This window comes from Mobula birostris, chromosome 4, assembly GCF_030028105.1.
Source record: "Mobula birostris isolate sMobBir1 chromosome 4, sMobBir1.hap1, whole genome shotgun sequence".
NCBI lineage: Eukaryota > Metazoa > Chordata > Chondrichthyes > Myliobatiformes > Myliobatidae > Mobula > Mobula birostris.
In genome coordinates, this window is record NC_092373.1 from 7,991,483 (window position 1) to 8,006,465 (window position 14,983).

Here is a 14,983-nt window from a genome sequence, read left to right on the forward strand (position 1 = left end):
TGAGAGGCATTGATCGTGTGGATAGTCAGAGGCTTTTTCCCAGGGCTGAAATGGCTAACACGAGAGGGCACAATTTTAAGGTGCTTGGAAGTAGGTACAAGGGGATGTCAGAGGGAAGTTTTTCACACAGCGAGTGGTGGGTGAGTGGAATGCACTGCCAGTGACAGTGGTGGAGGTGGATACAACAGGGTCTTTTAAGATCCTATTAGATGAGTAGATGGAGCTTAGAAAAATAGAGGGCTATGCGCTAGGGAAATTCTAGGCGATTTCTATAGTAGGTTACATGGTCGGCACAACACTGTGGGCCGAAGGGCCTGTACTGTGCTGTAGATTTCTATGTTCTGTGTTAAGACACGGTGCTGTGGGCTGAAGGGCCTGTTCTGCGCTGTAGTGTTCTATAAGTGTTTACCTTGCAATTCCCACATACCAAGAAGGAATAATGAAACTTGAATTAATTAACAAAAGGGACAGCAAATGTGTGCACCAATAACCCCACAGATGATATGCAAAAGCTAATCAACTCACAGCTCGGTCAAGATGTCAGCCAGACAGGACAGCGAGTACAGCAGACCGTCACTTCCACACTAAAGATCTGGTTAAGAGTGTGAAACTTTGAAAAGCTCTTCCATTGAATTTCAGTAACCCCCCCCCCAACCCTGTGAGCTCATGAACAAAAAGGCTGATGATTGTTACGATTCATGATGTCACAGGGACAGGCGTTCCACATTCGGTATCTGTCCCGAGAAAGGCTGCAGTAGTGAACAAGTTTTTACTCCTTCACTCCTGGAAGGCGGTAAAACGTACTGACCAATCTATAAGAGCAAGGAACAGAATTAGGCCATTCGACCCATCGAATCTGTTCTGCTATTCAATCATCCCTCTCAACTGCATTCTCCTGCCTTCTTCCCATAACCTTTGACGCTCTGACTAATCTCCAATTAACCTCTGTTTTAAATATACCCAATAACTTAGCCCGTCTGTGGTAATGAGTTCGACAGATTCATCACCCGCTGACTAAAAAAATTACTCATCTCTGTTCTAAATGGACATCCCTTTATTCTGAGGCTGTGCCCTCTGAATCGAAGTAAGCTCCAGAGAATTGTAAGATTAGTCAGCTCCTCAGTATCCAAGACATCTTCAAGGAGTGGTGCCTCAGACAGCAGCTTCCATCATCAAAGACCCCCATCACCCAGGACCTGCCCTCTTCTCATTCTTACCATCAGGAAGGAGGTACAGAAGCCCGAAGGCACACCTCAGTGATTCAGGAACAGCTTCTTCCCCTCTGCCATCCAATTTCTGAATGGACATTGAACCCATGAATACTACCTCTTTACTTTTTACGTAATTTCTGTTTTTGCACTATTTTAATTTAACTATATGATATACATACTATAACCCAGTGTTTTCTATATTTATCACGTATAGCATTGTGCTGCTACTGCATTAACACATTTCATGACATTCAGTGTGCCGGTGATTCTGATGCTGGTCTAAAACTCTCCCACTACAGGAAACATCCTCTCTACATCAACGCTATCCAGGTCTTTCAATATTCAATGGGATCTGCACCCCCCTTCATTTTTCTAAACTCCAGCGACAGTCATCAAACCAGAGACCCAGAGCCATCAAATGCATCTAATAAGTTAACCCATTCATTCCCAGAACCACTCTCATGAACCTCATCTGGACCCTCTCCACTGCCAGCACAGCCAAGGTGCCCAAAACTGCTCAAGATATACTCCCAAGTGCAATCCTACTAGTATTGAAGAGGGAATTCCAGGATTTAGTCCTGGTAAAGGAATATGGCATTGGATTTGAAGGGAAACCTGCTGATGGTGGTGTTCTTATCTCAGCGGTAGAGGTCACAGGTTTGGGAGATGCTGGGAGATAGTGCACACTGAGACAGAGCTGAATGCTTAAGGTGGTGGGTGGGACACTATTCAAACTGACAGCACTGAGAGTGGTAAGCGTAAAAGAGTTGGGTGCTTACTGTTCTGGTTAACAACGGATGGGGCAATCCGGGTCATATTATGATCGAGGAACGCGTTTATAGACCGGATATTGAACCTTTTGCTGTTGGACCCCGGCCATATTCCACCGGGATACAACACTGGGCGTCACGGGAGGTTGTTCCTGCCTGTGACCATCGAACTTATGCAGCTCCTCCCGTGGAGGGTCAGATGCCCTGAGTCAATGGACTGGTCCTGGACTTATTTCCATCTGGCATAGTTTGCATATTGTTGTTTGATTGTTTGTGGTTTTTGTTATTGCTATATTTATGCTCTATTCTTGGTTGGTGCGGCTGTAATGAAACCCAGTTTCCCTCGGGATCAATAAGTATATCTATCTATCTATCTATCTAAACAGGCAGCATCTGTCCTGTTTATTTTATTTCATTTATTTAGAGATACTGTGTGCATCAGGCCCTTCTGGTCCAAAGAGCCACAATGCTCAATAACCAGACGATTTAACCCCAGCCTAATCGCACAATGATTTATAACAAACAAGTAATCTACCAACACGTACATCCTTAGACTGTGGGAGGAAAGCAGAGCACCCAGAAAAACTCATGTTGTCACGTGAAGTACACACAAACTCCTTACAGACAGCGTCAACGCTGAACTTTCAACTCCAACATGCAAAGCTGCAATTGTGCCAAGCTAACTGCGACACTAGCTAGGTTCCAGTCAGCGGAGCAACTCTCACCAGACAAGTGTGGCACTATTCCACTCAGACTGAGAGCTTCAGGGAAAAGGGAGATGGAGGCAGACAGTGGAAAGCGGATTGAAACAACGGAAGTGGGACAGATCGGGGGCGGAAGAGTCAATGAGATGGGAGTGGGGAATGGGAAAGGGGGTCAGAGAGGAGTGATTAGGGGAATGGAGGAATATTCAGGGAAGGGTGATAAGGGGAAATGGAAGGATCAGTGAGGGGTGATTGGGGTAAGGGGAGGGGAACAAGGGTCAGTGAGGGGTGGGTTATCAGGGGGAACAGGAGGGGAAGAGGAAGGGGGACAAGTGAAGGGTGATCAGGGGGAATTCAGGGGTAAGTGAGGGGTGGTCAGAGAACAGGATGGGGGATGGGGGCTCAGTGAGGGTAGATCAGGAGGAACTGGAGGAGGAGGAGGACAGTGAGGGATAATCGGGGGAACGAAGGGGTCAGTGGCAGGTGATCGGGCGAATGGGGGTTAGTGAGGGGTGATCAGAGGGAATGGAAGGGGAAGGGATCAGTGAGGGGTTATCAGGGAAAATGGAGAGAGGGAGTAGTCTGTGAGGGGTGATCAGAGGGAACAGGAGGGGAGGGGGTGTCAGTGAGGGATTATTGGGGGAATGGGGGTCAGTGAGAGGAGATCGGTGTGAATGGCAGGGGGAGGAATCAGTGAGGGGCAATCAAGGGGAATGGGAGGAGGGAGGGGGTCAGTGAGCTGTGATCAGGGGAATGGGAGAGGGTCAGTGAGGGGTGATCGGGGGTACGGGGGATTGCGGGGTGATCAGGGAAACGGAGAGAGTCAGTGAGGGGTGATCGGGGGTACGGGGGATTGGGGGGTGATCGGGGGACGGAAGGGTGTCAGTGAGGGGTGATCGGGGAAACGGGAAAGGGATTGAGGGGTGATCGGGCGTACGGGGGATTGCGGGGTGATCGGGGAGAACGGGAGAGGGATTGCGGGGTGATCAGGGAGAACGGGAGAGGGATTGCGGGGTGATCAGGGGGAGGGGAGAGGGTCAGTGAGGTGTGATCAGGGGGCACGGGGGATTGCGGGGTGATCGGGGAGAACGGGAGAGGGATTGCGGGGTGATCAGGAGAACGGGAGAGGGATTGCGGGGTAGATCAGGGGGAGGGGAGAGGGTCAGTGAGGGGTGATCAGGGGGTACGGGGATTGCGGGGTGATCAGGGGGTACGGGGATTGCGGGGTGATCAGGGGGTACGGGGATTGCGGGGTGATCAGGGGGTACGGGGATTGTGGGGTGATCAGGGGGTATGGGGATTGCGGGGTGATCAGGGGGAGGGGACAGGGTCCGTGAGGGGTGATCAGGGGGTACGGGGATTGCGGGATGGATCAGGGAGAGGGGAGAGGGTCAGTGAGGGGTGATCAGGGGGGTACGGGGATTGCGGGGTGATAAGGGGGAGGGGAGAGGGTCAGTGGGGGTGATCAGGGGGTACGGGAAAGGGATTGCGGGGTGATCAGGGAAACGGGAGAGGGTCAGTGAGGGGTGATCAGGGGGTATGGGGGATTGCGGGGTGATCGGGGGGATGGTAGAGAGTCAGTGAGGGGTGATCAGGGGGTACGGGGGATTGCGGGGTGATCGGGGAGAACGGGAGAGGGATTGCGGGGTGATCAGGGGAGGGGAGAGGGTCAGTGAGGGTGATCAGGGGGTACGGGGGATTGCGGGGTGATCGGGGGGTACGAGGGATTGCGGGGTGATCGGCAGGGTACGGGGGATTGCGGGGTGATCGGGAGAATGGGAGAAGGATTGCGGGGTGATCGGGGGAGGGGAGAGGGTCAGTGAGGGGTGATCAGGGGGTACGGGGGATTGCGGGGTGATCGGGGGGTACGAGGGATTGCAGGGTGATCGGGGGGTACGGGGGATTGCGGGGTGATCGGGGAGAACGGGAGAGGGATTGTGGGGTGATCAGGGGGAGGGGAGAGGGTCAGTGAGGGGTGATCGGGGGTACGGGGGATTGCGGGGTGATCAGGGGACGGGAGAGGGTCAGTGAGGGGTGATCAGGGGGTACGGGGGATTGCGGGGTGATCGGGGGGAGGGGAGAGGGTCAGTGGGGGGTGATCAGGGGGGTACGGGGGATTGCGGGGTGATCAGGGGGAGGGGAGAGGGTCAGTGAGGGGTGATCAGGGGGTATGGGGGATTGCGGGGGCGATCAGGGGGAGGGGAGAGGGTCAGTGAGGGGTGATCAGGGGGTACGGGGGATTGCGGGCTGATCAGGGGGAGGGGAGAGGGTCAGTGAGGTCTGATCAGGGGGTACGGGGGATTGCGGGGGTGATCAGGGGGAGGGGAGAGGGTCAGTGAGGGGTGATTGGGGGGTACGGGGGATTGCGGGGTGATCAGGGGGAGGGGAGAGGGTCAGTGAGGGGTGATCAGGGGGTACGGGGGATTGCGGGGTGATCAGGGAGAACGGGAGAGGGATTGCGGGGTGATCAGGGGGAGGGGAGGAGGGTCAGTGAGGGGTGATCAGGGGGTACGGGGGATTGCGGGGTGATCGGGGGGAGGGGAGAGGGTCAGTGAGGGGTGATCAGGGGGTACGGGGGATTGCGGGGTGATCGGGGAGAACGGGAGAGGGTCAGTGAGGGGTGATCGGGGGTACGGGGGATTGCGGGTGATCAGGGGGAGGGGAGAGGGTCAGTGAGGGGTGATCAGGGGTACGGGGGATTGCGGGGTGATCAGGGGGAGGGGAGAGGGTCAGTGAGGGGTGATTGGGGGGTACGGGGGATTGCGGGGTGATCAGGGGGAGAGGGGAGAGGGTTAGTGAGGGGTGATCGGGGGTACGGGGGATTGCGGGCTGATCAGGGGGAGGGGAGAGGGTCAGTGAGGGGTGATCAGGGGGTACGGGGATTGCGGGGTGATAAGGGGGAGGGGAGAGGGGTCAGTGGGGGTGTCAGGGGGTACGGAAAGGGATTGCGGGGTGATCAGGGAAACGGGAGAGGGTCAGTGAGGGGTGATCAGGGGGTATGGGGGATTGCGGGGTGATCGGGGGGATGGTAGAGAGTCAGTGAGGGGTGATCAGGGGGTACGGGGGATTGCGGGGTGATCGGGGAGAACGGGAGAGGATTGCGGGGTGATCAGGGGGAGGGGAGAGGGTCAGTGAGGGGTGATCAGGGGGTACGGGGGTTGCGGGGTGATCGGGGGGGTACGAGGGATTGCGGGGTGATCGGCAGGGTACGGGGGATTGCGGGGTGATCGGGGGAGAATGGGAGAAGGATTGCGGGGTGATCGGGGGAGGGGAGAGGGTCAGTGAGGGTGATCAGGGGGTACGGGGGATTGCGGGGTGATCGGGGGGTACGAGGGATTGCAGGTGATTGGGGGTACGGGGATTGCGGGGTGATCGGGGAGAACGGAAGAGGGATTGTGGGGTGATCAGGGGGAGGGGAGAGGGTCAGTGAGGGGTGATCGGGGGGTACGGGGGATTGCGGGGTGATCGGGGGGACGGGAGAGGGTCAGTGAGGGGTGATCAGGGGTACGGGGGATTGCGGGGTGATCGGGGGGAGGGGAGAGGGTCAGTGGGGGTGATCAGGGGGTACGGGGGATTGCGGGGTGATCAGGGGGAGGGGAGAGGGTCAGTGAGGGGTGATCAGGGGGTATGGGGGATTGCGGGGTGATCAGGGGGAGGGGAGAGGGTCAGTGAGGGGTGATCAGGGGGTACGGGGATTGCGGGCTTGATCAGGGGGAGGGGAGAGGGTCAGTGAGGTGTGATCAGGGGGTACGGGGGATTGCGGGGTGATCAGGGGGAGGGGAGAGGGTCAGTGAGGGGTGATTGGGGGGTACGAGGGATTGCGGGGTGATCAGGGGGAGGGGAGAGGGTCAGTGAGGGGTGATCAGGGGGTACGGGGGATTGCGGGGTGATCAGGGAGAACGGGAGAGGGATTGCGGGGTGATCAGGGGAGGGGAGAGGGTCAGTGAGGGGTGATCAGGGGGTACGGGGATTGCGGGGTGATCGGGGGGAGGGGAGAGGGTCAGTGAGGGGTGATCAGGGGGTACGGGGGATTGCGGGGTGATCGGGGAGACGGGAGAGGGTCAGTGAGGGGTGATCGGGGGGTACGGGGGATTGCGGGGTGATCAGGGGGAGGGGAGAGGGTCATGAGGGGTGATCAGGGGGTACGGGGGATTGCGGGGTGATCGGGGGGAGGGGAGAGGGTCAGTGAGGGGTGATCGGGGGTACGGGGGATTGCGGGCTGATCAGGGGGAGGGGAGAGGGTCAGTGAGGGGTGATCAGGGGGTACGGGGGATTGCGGGTGATCAGGGGGAGGGGAGAGGGTCAGTGAGGGGTCATCAGGGGGTACGGGGGATTGCGGGTGATCAGGGGGAGGGAGAGGGTCAGTGAGGGGGTGATTGGGGGGTACGGGGGATTGCGGGGTGATCAGGGGGAGGGAGAGGGTTAGTGAGGGTGATCAGGGGTACGGGGGATTGCGGGGTGATAGGGGAGAACAGGAGAGGGTCAGTGAGGGGTGATCGGGGGGTACGGGGGATTGCGGGGTGATCGGGGGGAGGGGAGCGGGTCAGTGAGGGGTGATCGGGGGGTACGGGGGATTGCGGGCTGATCAGGGGGAGGGGAGAGGGTCAGTGAGGGGTGATCAGGGGTACGGGGGATTGCGGGGTGATCGGGGGGAGGGGAGAGGGTCAGTGAGGGGTGATCGGGGGGAGGGGAGAGGGATTGCGGGGTGATCGGGGGAGGGAGAGGGTCAGTGAGTGGTGATCAGGGGGTACGAGGGATTGCGGGGTGATCAGGGGGAGGGGAGAGGGTCAGTGAGGGGTGATCAGGGGGTACGGGGGATTGCGGGGTGATCGGGGGAAGGGAGAGGGTCAGTGAGGGGGTGATCAGGGGGTACGGGGGATTGCGGGGTGATCAGGGGGAGGGGAGAGGGTCAGTGAGGGGTGATCAGGGGGTACGGGGATTGCGGGGTGATCGGGGGAGGGAGAGGGTCAGTGAGGGGTAATTGGGGGTACGGGGGATTGCGGGGTGATCGGGGAGGAGAGAGGGTCAGTGAGGGTGATCAGGGGGTACGGGGGATTGCGGGGTGATTGGGAGAACGGGAGATGGTCAGTGAGGGGTGATCGGGGGGAGGGGAGAGGGTCAGTGAGGGTGATCAGGGGGAGGGGAGAGGGTCAGTGAGGGGTGATCGGGGGTACGGGGGACTGCGGGTTGATCAGGGGGAGGGGAGAAGGTCAGTGAGGGGTGATCAGGGGGTACGGGGGATTGCGGGGTGATCGGGGAGAACGGGAGAGGGATTGCGGGTGATCAGGGGGAGGGGAGAGGGTCAGTGAGGGGTGATCAGGGGGTACGGGGGATTGCGGGGTGATCAGGGGGAGGGGAGAGGGTCAGTGAGGGGTGATCAGGAGAGGAGAGAGAGTGATAGGGGGGAACAGGAAAGGAATTGCGGGTGATCAGGGGGAGGGGAGAGGGTCAGTGAGGGGTGATCAGGGGGTACGGGGGATTGCGGTGTGTTCAGGGGGAGGAGAGAGGGTCAGTGAGGGGTGATCGGGGGTAGGAGGGATTGCGGGGTGATCGGGGGGGTACGGGGGATTGCGGGGTGATCGGGGGGTACGGGGGATTGCGGGGTGATCAGGGGGTACGGGGGATTGCGGGGTGATCGGGGAGAACGGGAGAGGGTCAGTGAGGGTGATCAGGGGGTACGAGGGATTGCGGGGTGATCAGGGGGAGGGGAGAGGTCAGTGAGGGGTGATCAGGGGGTACAGGGGATTGCGGGGTGATCGGGGAGAACGGGAGAGGGTCAGTGAGGGGTGATCGGGGGTACGGGGGATTGCGGGGTGATCAGGGGGAGGGGAGAGGTCAGTGAGGGGTGATCAGGGGGTACGGGGGATTGCGGGGTGATCGGGGGAAGAACGGGAGAGGGTTAGTGAGGGGTGATCAGGGGGTACGGAGGATTGCGGGGTGATCAGGGGAGGGGAGAGGGTCAGTGAGGGGTGATCAGGGGGTACGGGGATTGCGGGGTGATCGGGGAGAACGGGAGAGGGTTAGTGAGGGGTGATCAGGGGGTACGGAGGATTGCGGGGTGATCAGGGGGAGGGGAGAGGGTCAGTGAGGGGTGATCAGGGGGTACGGGGGATTGCGGGGTGATCGGGGAGAACGGGAGAGGGATTGCAGGGTGATCGGGGAGAGGAGAGAGGGTCAGTGAGGGGTGATCAGGGGGTACGGGGGATTGCGGGGTGATCGGGGAGAATGGGAGAGGATTGCGGGGTGATCGGGGGAGGGGAGAGGGTCAGTGAGGGGTGATCAGGGGGTACGGGGGATTGCAGGGTGATCGGGGGGAGGGGAGAGGGTCAGTGAGGGTGATCAGGGGGAGGGGAGAGGGTCAGTGAGGGGTGATCAGGGGGTACGGGGGATTGCGGGTGATCAGGGGGAGGGGAGAGGGTCAGTGAGGGGTGATCGGGGGTACGGGGGATTGCGGGGTGATCAGAGGGAGGGGAGAGGGTCAGTGAGGGGTGATCAGGGGGTACGGGGGATTGCGGGGTGATCAGGGGGAGGGAGAGGGTCAGTGAGGGGTGATCAGGGTGGTACGGGGGATTGCGGGTGATCAGGGGGAGAGGAGAGGGTCAGTGAGGGGTGATTGGGGGGTACGGGGATTGCGGGGTGATCGGGGGAGGGGAGAGGGATTGCGGGGTGATCAGGGGGAGGGGAGAGGGTCAGTGAGGGGTGATCAGGGGGTACGGGGGATTGCGGGTGATCAGGGGGAGGGGAGAGGGTCAGTGAGGGGTGATCGGGGGTACGGGGGATTGCGGGTGATCAGGGGAGGGGGAGAGGGTCAGTGAGGGGTGATCAGGGGGTACGGGGGATTGCGGGGTGATAGGGGAGAACAGGAGAGGGTCAGTGAGGGGTGATCGGGGGTACGGGGATTGCGGGGTGATCAGGGGGAGGGGAGAGGGTCAGTGAGGGGTGATCGGGGTGTACGGGGGATTGCGGGGTGATCAGGGGGAGGGGAGAGGGTCAGTGAGGGGTGATCGGGGTGTACGGGGGATTGCGGGGTGATCGGGGGGAGGGGAGAGGGTCAGTGAGGGGTGATCAGGGGGTACGGGGGATTGCGGGGTGATCGGGGGGAGGGGAGAGGGTCAGTGAGGGGTGATCAGGGGGTACGGGGGGATTGCGGGGTGATCAGGGGAGGGGAGAGGTCAGTGAGGGGTGATCGGGGGGTACGGGGATTGCGGGGTGATCGGGGGAAGGGAGAGGGTCAGTGAGGGGTGATCAGGGGGTACGGGGGATTGCGGGGTGATCGGGGGAGGGGAGAGGGTCAGTGAGGGGTGATCAGGGGGTACGGGGGATTGCGGGGTGATCGGGAGAACGGGAGAGGGATTGCGGGGTGATCGAGGAGGGGAGAGGGTCAGTGAGGGGTGATCAGGGGGTACGGGGGATTGCGGGGTGATCGGGGGAGGGAGAGGGTCAGTGAGGGGTGATCAGGGGGTACGGGGGATTGCGGGGTGATCGGGGGGAGGGGAGAGGGTCAGTGAGGGGTGATCAGGGGGTACGGGGGGATTGCGGGGTGATCGGGGGGAGGGGAGAGGATCAGTGAGGGGTGATCAGGGGGTACGGGGGATTGCGGGTGATCGGGGGGAGGGGAGAGGGTCAGTGAGGGGTGATCAGGGGGTACGGGGGATTGCGGGGTGATCGGGGTGTACGGGGGATTGTGGGTGATCGGGGGGAGGGGAGAGGGTCAGTGAGGGGTGATCAGGGGGTACGGGGGATTGCGGGGTGATCGGGGGGAGGGGAGAGGGTCAGTGAGGGGTGATCGGGGGGTACGGGGGATTGCGGGGTGATCGGGGGGAGGGGAGAGGGTCAGTGAGGGGTGATCAGGGGGTACGGGGGATTGCGGGGTGATCAGGGGAGGGGGAGAGGGTCAGTGAGGGGTGATCAGGGGGTACGGGGGATTGCAGGGTGATCGGGGGGAGGGGAGAGGGTCAGTGAGGGGTGATCAGGGGGAGGGGAGAGGGTCAGTGAGGGGTGATCAGGGGGTACGGGGGATTGCGGGGTGATCAGGGGGAGGGGAGAGGGTCAGTGAGGGGTGATCGGGGGGTACGGGGGATTGCGGGTGATCAGAGGGAGGGAGAGGGTCAGTGAGGGGTGATCAGGGGGTACGGGGGATTGCGGGGTGATCAGGGGGAGGGGAGAGGGTCAGTGAGGGGTGATCAGGGGGTACGGGGGATTGCGGGGTGATCAGGGGAGAGAGAGAGGGGTCAGTGAGGGGTGATTGGGGGGTACGGGGGATTGCGGGGTGATCGGGGGAGGGGAGAGGATTGCGGGGTGATCAGGGGGAGGGGGAGAGGGTCAGTGAGGGGTGATCAGGGGGTACGGGGGATTGCGGGTGATCAGGGGGAGGGGAGAGGGTCAGTGAGGGGTGATCGGGGGGTACGGGGATTGCGGGGTGATCAGGGGAGGGGAGAGGGTCAGTGAGGGGTGATCAGGGGGTACGGGGGATTGCGGGGTGATAGGGGAGAACAGGAGAGGGTCAGTGAGGGGTGATCGGGGGGTACGGGGGATTGCGGGGTGATCGGGGGAGGGGGAGAGGGTCAGTGAGGGGTGATCAGGGGGTACGGGGGATTGCGGGGTGATCAGGGGGAGGGGAGAGGGTCAGTGAGGGGTGATCAGGGGGTACGGGGGATTGCGGGGTGATCAGGGGGAGGGGAGAGGGTCAGTGAGGGGTGATCGGGTGTACGGGGGATTGCGGGGTGATCAGGGGGAGGGGAGAGGGTCAGTGAGGGGTGATCAGGGGGTACGGGGGATTGCGGGGTGATCAGGGGGAGGGCAGGCAGAGGGTCAGTGAAGGGTGATCAGGGGTGTACGGGGGGATTGCGGGGTGATCAGGGGGAGGGGAGAGGGTCAGTGAGGGGTGATCAGGGGGTACGGGGGATTGCGGGGTGATCAGGGGGAGGGGAGAGGGTCAGTGAGGGGTGATCGGGGGTGTACGGGGGATTGCGGGGTGATCAGGGGGAGGGGTGAGGTCAGTGAGGGGTGATCGGGGTGTACGGGGGATTGCGGGGTGATCAGGGGGAGGGGAGAGGGTCAGTGAGGGGTGATCAGGGGGTACGGGGGATTGCGGGGTGATCGGGGGAGGGGAGAGGGTCAGTGAGGGGTGATCAGGGGGTACGGGGGATTGCGGGGTATTCGGGGGAGGGGAGAGGGTCAGTGAGGGGGTGATCAGGGGTACGGGGGATTGCGGGGTGATCAGGGGGAGGGGAGAGGGTCAGTGAGGGGTGATCGGGGGGTACGGGGATTGCGGGGTGATCGGGGGAGGGGAGAGGGTCAGTGAGGGGTGATCGGGGGGTACGGGGGATTGCGGGGTGATAGGGGGGAGGGGAGAGGGTCAGTGAGGGGTGATCAGGGGTACGGGGGATTGCGGGGTGATCGGGGGAGGGGAGAGGGTCAGTGAGGGGTGATCGGGGGGTACGGGGGATTGCGGGGTGATAGGGGGGAGGGAGAGGGTCAGTGAGGGGTGATCGGGGGGTACGGGGGATTGCGGGGTGATCAGGGGGAGGGGAGAGGGTCAGTGAGGGGTGATCGGGGGGTACGGGGGATTGCGGGGTGATCAGGGGGAGGGGAGAGGGTCAGTGAGGGGTGATCGGGGGGTACGGGGGATTGCGGGGTGATCAGGGGGAGGGGAGAGGGTCAGTGAGGGGTGATCGGGGTGTACGGGGGGATTGCGGGGTGATCAGGGGGAGGGGAGAGGGTCAGTGAGGGGTGATCGGGGTGTACGGGGGATTGCGGGGTGATCGGGGGGAGGGGAGAGGGTCAGTGAGGGGTGATCAGGGGGTACGGGGGATTGCGGGGTGATCGGGGGAGGGGAGAGGGTCAGTGAGGGGTGATCAGGGGGTACGGGGGATTGCGGGGTGATCAGGGGGAGGGGAGAGGGTCAGTGAGGGTGATCGGGGGGTACGGGGATTGCGGGGTGATCGGGGGGAAGGGAGAGGGTCAGTGAGGGGTGATCGGGGGGTACGGGGGATTGCGGGGTGATAGGGGGGAGGGGAGAGGGTCAGTGAGGGGTGATCGGGGGGTACGGCTGATTGCGGGGTGATCAGGGGGAGGGGAGAGGGTCAGTGAGGGGTGATCGGGGAGAACGGGAGAGGGATTGTGGGGTGATCAGGGGGAGGGAGAGGGTCAGTGAGGGGTGATCAGGGGGTACGGGGGATTGCGGGGTGATCAGGGGGAGGGGAGAGGGTCAGTGAGGGGGTGATCGGGGGGTACGGGGGATTGCGGGGTGATAGGGGGAGGGGAGAGGGTCAGTGAGGGGTGATCGGGGGGTACGGGGGATTGCGGGGTGATCAGGGGGAGGGGAGAGGGTCAGTGAGGGGTGATCAGGAGAGGAGGGAGGGTGATAGGGGGGAACAGGAAGGAATTGCGGGGTGATCAGGGAGAGGGGAGAGGGTCAGTGAGGGGTGATCGGGGGTACGGGGGATTGCGGGGTGATCAGGGGGTACGGGGATTGCGGGGTGATCGGGGGGAGGGGGAGAGGGTCAGTGAGGGGTGATCAGGGGGTACGGGGGATTGCGGGGGTGATCGGGGGGAGGGGAGAGGGTCAGTGAGTGGTGATCAGGGGGTACGAGGGATTGCGGGGTGATCAGGGGGAGGGGGAGAGGGTCAGTGAGGGGTGATCGGGGGGTACGGGGGATTGCGGGGTGATCAGGGGGAGGGGAGAGGGTCAGTGAGGTGGTGATCAGGGGGTACGGGGATTGCGGGGTGATCAGGGGGAGGGGAGAGGGTCAGTGAGGGGTGATCGGGGGGTACGGGGATTGCGGGGTGCTCGGGGGAGGGGAGAGGGTCAGTGAGGGTGATCAGGGGGTACGGGGATTGCGGGGTGATAGGGGGGAGGGGAGAGGGTCAGTGAGGGGGGATCGGGGGGTCGGGGGAGGGCGGGGGGAGCAGGGGGAGGGGAGGGGCAGGAGGGGTGAGCAGGGGGGACGGGGGATTGCGGGGGATCAGGGGGAGGGGAGGGTCAGTGAGGGGGGGAGCGGGGGTCGGGGATTGCGGGTGAGCAGGGGGGGGGGGGGAGGGGGCGGAGGGGGAGGGGGGGGATGGGGGAGGGGGGAGGGCGGGGGGGAGGTCGGGGGTGGGGGGAGGGGGTCGGGGGAGCGGGGGTCGGGGGGGGAGGGGCGGGGGGGGAGCGGGGGGACGGGGTTGCGGGGTGATCGGGGGGAGGGGAGAGGGTCAGGGGGGGGGAGCGGGGGTCGGGGTTGCGGGTGAGCGGGGAGGGGAGAGGGGCAGGAGGGGGGGAGCGGGGGTGGGAGGCGGGGGGTGCGGGGGAGGGGGAGGGGGCAGGGGTGAGGGGGGTCGGGGGTGCGGGGGAGCGGGGAGGGGAGAGGGCAGTGGAGGGGGATCGGGGGTCGGGGGATTGCGGGGGAGCGGGGAGGGGAGAGGGTCAGGGAGGGGTAGGGGGAGGGGGTGCGGGGGAGGGGGAGGGGTGAGGGCGGGGGGGGGGGAGGGGGGGCGGGGGAGGGGGTAGGGGGGAGGGGCGAGGGGTGAGGGGGGGGGGGGGGGGGGGGTGGGGGGGGTGGGGGGGGGGGGGTGGGGGGGGGGGGGGGGGGGGGGGGGGGGGGGTGGGGGGGGGGTGGGGGGGGGGGGGGGGGTGGGGGGGGGGGGTGGGGGGGGGGGGGGGGGGGGGGGGGGGGGGGGGGGGGGGGGGGGTGGGGGGGGGGGTGGGGGGGGGGGTGGGGGGGGGGGGGGGGGGGGAGGGGGGTGGGGGTGGTGGGGGGGGGGGGGGGGGGGGGGGGGGGGGGGGGGGGGGGGGGGGGAGGGGGGGGGGGGGGGGGGGGGGGGGGGGGGGGGGGGGGGGGGGGGGGGGGGGTGGGGGGGGGGGGGGTGGGGGGGGGGGGGGGGGGGGGGGGGGGGGGTGGGGGGGGGGGGGGGGGGGGGGGGGGGGGGGGGGGGGGGGGGTGGGGGGGGGGGGGGGGGGGGGGGGGGGGGGGGTGGGGGGGGGGGGGGGGGGGGGGGGGGGGGGGGGGGGGGGGGGGGGGGGGGGGGGGGGGGGTGGGGGGGGGGGGGGGGGGGGGAGGGGGGGGGGGGGGGGGGGGGGGGGGGGGGGGGGGGGGGGGGGGGGGGGGGGGGGGGGGGGGGGGGGGGGGGTGGGGGGGGGGGGGGGGGGGGGGGGGGGGGGGGGGGGGGGGGGGGGTGGGGGGGGGGGGGGGGGGGGGGGGGGGGGGGGGGGGGGGGGGGGGGGGGGGGGGGGGGGGGGGGGGGGGGGGGGGGGGGGGGGGGGGGGGGGGGGGGGGGGTGGGGGGGGGGGGGGGGGGGGTGGGGGGGGGGGGGGTGG